Below are 3,848 nucleotides of genomic sequence, written 5' to 3'. Positions count from 1 at the left end.
TTATCAATAGTGCTCCATTCATGGCTCTGTAACAAGATTTGCTTCAATTTGTGATATGTATGTCCATGTCTTATATGTTTCTGTTATAAAAAAAAATTCTCTTAAACTACCCGTGCTGCATTTACATTATCCAAGATGTATGCTTTTGAAACGCATAGATTTGTTTAATAAAATGTTTCAATACAAACACTATTCCTCATCTATTGACTCCCAGTGGTTCACCTGCTGAATGGAACAATCAGCATTACGTTCTCCACGTCGACGCCGGACTCTGATTCTTCCATCCGCATGTCTGAGATGAAACACCTCCCCACCGTCTAAGGATCCAACGCCGAAATGTCTTGCACGATGTTACACATTATTGTCGGTGTCTCTGGGGCAGTATAATATGGAGTCGACGTGTACGCAGCTCTAGTTGATGTAATAAACTTTGTGCCGAAATGTGCGCATGCACAAGTTTGTATGGACATGAAAATAGCAGGACTTCCGTTTCAAGAACACAGCGATAGAAACCTAACGTGTACATACGGGTATGGTTTGTCTTAGTGTTGCGGTTTGATCGCCATTTTGATTTTTTCATCGTTCTATAATATCAATGGCAAGCATATCAAACCACTGAACCAAATGCCGTAATGGAGATACACTGTTTCAATGTGGACAGAAGAGAGTTCTATGAGTGTAAATATTTTCTTATGGATTTGTCTCTTGGATTCTACCAGCGTGTGACGATCACCATTATGGGTTTTTTCGATTTATGGATTCTGTTTCGTTTTTTTTGCTGAATCAATCGACAATGGAATTACAATATATACGGATTCTGTTTCTTTTTTTTTGCTTACCCATTAACGGTATAATGGTTTACAACAATGATATCCGAATTGACATAAATTACCGGAATCGATTTAAGAAGTAAGGCGACATCATGTGTCGATGGTTGAAGATACTACTTCGAGCAACTCACACTAGTTTTGACGTCAACGTGTTGACATCTGAAGATGTTTACACCTTAATGACAATAACAATGTAAACGCACAGGTCGAAACTATTCTACTCAGTTATATTGATTTCAACATTGTTCCAGCACTTAACAGGAAAGTATTTGTTTCGGATGAGGAATTGAATGCTGACAAACATACTATTTACATTATTGACAACTACAATGATTCTCCACGTGTCCAATCACTGTAAAGGGCACCGTTTCAGTGTTCAGCCTCCGTCACTGCACAGGCCATTAAATTTGTGTATAATATATACTTAAAATTTCTATAAGCCCATTTCTGGTGTACCCTAATGTGATATTGCTCGAATATTGCTCAAAGCCACTTAAAGCCATAGTCACAAACACATTTACCAAGCACTTAATGCCACCCATATCACAATATATTAGCAATATAAATTTACAATGCCTGATTCGTTAGAAAGGAGTTGTAAGATAAATATAACATCGCACTATTTAGGGTCGAATAGATTCAAATTTCATATTTTCTCATTGTAGTGGCGCCATAATACACAACACGGCATTTTAAAGAGAATTATATTTGTTAACTGATCTGTATATAGATAAATATTTTATGATTGGAAGTTTGAATTAGTAACTCAGATTGTGAGTGGCTGTATCCCCCAGGGGGGGTTGGGGGTAAAGTACTGTAAAATTATTGTCCTCCTGCTAGGGTACGTAAGTCCAAAAACAGTAAATCTAAACTCTCCACTTTTTAATCGTAGTATATGTGTCTTTTTAATGTCTTGCTAGATTTGTCTAAATTGCTAAAGGCTGAAGGATGGTGTAAATCCAGCTAGGGCCCCATGCAGGAAGCAAATGTACTGTAAGTCCCCATGGTCCCTAGTACGGTGATCTACCTTCAGTTGTTGGCAATCTATAGCCTGTTTATATTGTATTGTCCACATAGGTCCTCCTGAGAGGGTACATAAGTCCCAAAACTTTCAAAGTTAAATGTAAATTTACCATATTTTAAACGTAGTATCTTTGTTCTTTTAACTGCCGGCTACATTTTCCTTCAATCACCAGCGGCTGAAGGGATGGTGTAAATCCAGCTAGGGTCCATGCAGGTAGCAAAAGTAATGTAAGTCCCCATGGTTCCTAGTATGGTGATCTACCTTCAGTTGTTGGCGATCTATAGCCCGTTTTTATATTGTATTGTCTTCGTAAATAAAATAGTTTTACATGTTCATGCTAGTTTGAGACTCCATCTGTGATACTCTAGTTATTTTACAGTCCTTCGATGACTGATTATTTAGCAACTTTAATTTATTGTTTATGTAAAACATTTCTCGTCACTATATGGCTAAAATATTGCCGAGGTGACGTTAAATTCTAACTCACTCACTCACTCACTCACTAGTATGGTGATCTACCTTCAGTTGTTGGCGATCTATAGCCCGTGTTTTATACTGTATTGTCCTCTTTAATTGAAATGTTTTAGCTTACCTCGCTAGTTTTATTCATATCTGTGATTCTCTAGTATTTTTACTGTCCATCGTCGACATGTTTTAATCTTCAAACTACATTGTATTTCACTTTAAATTGTTTTCGTCACGATATGGCTGAGATATTGCCGATGTGACGTTAAATATTAACTCACTCACTCACTATTGTCCACATAGTGCTATTACTTTTAACTTTCCACACTAGTTTTAACTGTAATTGTGATATACTAGTTGTTTTACTGTCCTTTGACGACAGGTTTTTATAATATACACATATTTCCATTTCAATGTCAAACGTTCACGTCACGATATGGCTCAAATATTGCCGATGTGACGTTAAATATTAACTCACTCACTCACTCACAACACGACGTTTATGAATGAGTGACGTCCCTCGGGTCCCTAGTCACTCCTCAAGGTGACCCTCCACCAAAACGTTTCTGCCACATGTGTGACTCATGAAGTTGATAACGATGATGCAAACTAGACAAGATTAAAGAGTATTCATTACACGTTCTACAACGAGGATGTTGCAACATAGATATAGATCTTCTTCGCTACAGCCTTTTTGTTTTCCTTGAGGAAAAGTTTATTCAAGAAACACATGGGTACAATGTGTGAAGCCCATTTCTGGTGTCCCCCGCCGTGATGTTGCTGGAATATTGCTAAAAGCGGCGTAAAACCAAACTCAGTCAGTCAGTCAGTTATTCAAGAAAGCTGTCCGTCATTTTCTGATCACGGGCTGGGAAACTGATCTGTCACATATGTTTGATGCCAGTTTTCTCACCCACGGGTGTGTAAGAATATACCATATCCGATTCAAAGCAGAACATTTCAAATCCTATGACTTAAAACACTGAGTTACCCTCAACGACTGCACAATACTGAAATATGAATTTCAATAAGGAACATGCAAGTGAATGACCAATAACAGTGGTAGCAAGGGAAAGAGATCTGACAATCATCTTGTCGTGTATGACCTTCTTAATGTAAAGAAACACTCATCACATCAGTGAATATAATCAATTTTTCATTGTTCTATTTCCATTCCATGCCGACTGGCAGACGGATACGCCAACAAGTGGGACGCAGACATTTTTTAGTCTTTTAAATACTTGTGATAGCCTATGTCAGAATTTTAGTAATCTTACTGATATACAAAAAACTGCTTTTATCCTGTCCAATAGCAATATCTGTTTTATAGCTGCCAAAACCTGCCATGTTGTTTTAAAAAGGAGAAAATCCGTATTATATAACTTTTAATTATTGTTATTCATAATACATGTACCCTTCGTGAAAACACGATGTACCAAGCCTGTCGGCGATCGCGATTTGTGTATGTGGGAATCAAATACATTTGCTGTCATATACTCCTGAGCATGGTGAAGTTAACAAATACATGT

The sequence above is a fragment of the Haliotis rubra genome, unplaced genomic scaffold, assembly GCF_003918875.1.
Source record: "Haliotis rubra isolate DU_JTF1 unplaced genomic scaffold, ASM391887v1 Scf191, whole genome shotgun sequence".
NCBI classification, from domain to species: Eukaryota; Metazoa; Mollusca; class Gastropoda; order Lepetellida; family Haliotidae; genus Haliotis; species Haliotis rubra.
This window is presented reverse-complemented; position numbering follows the sequence as displayed.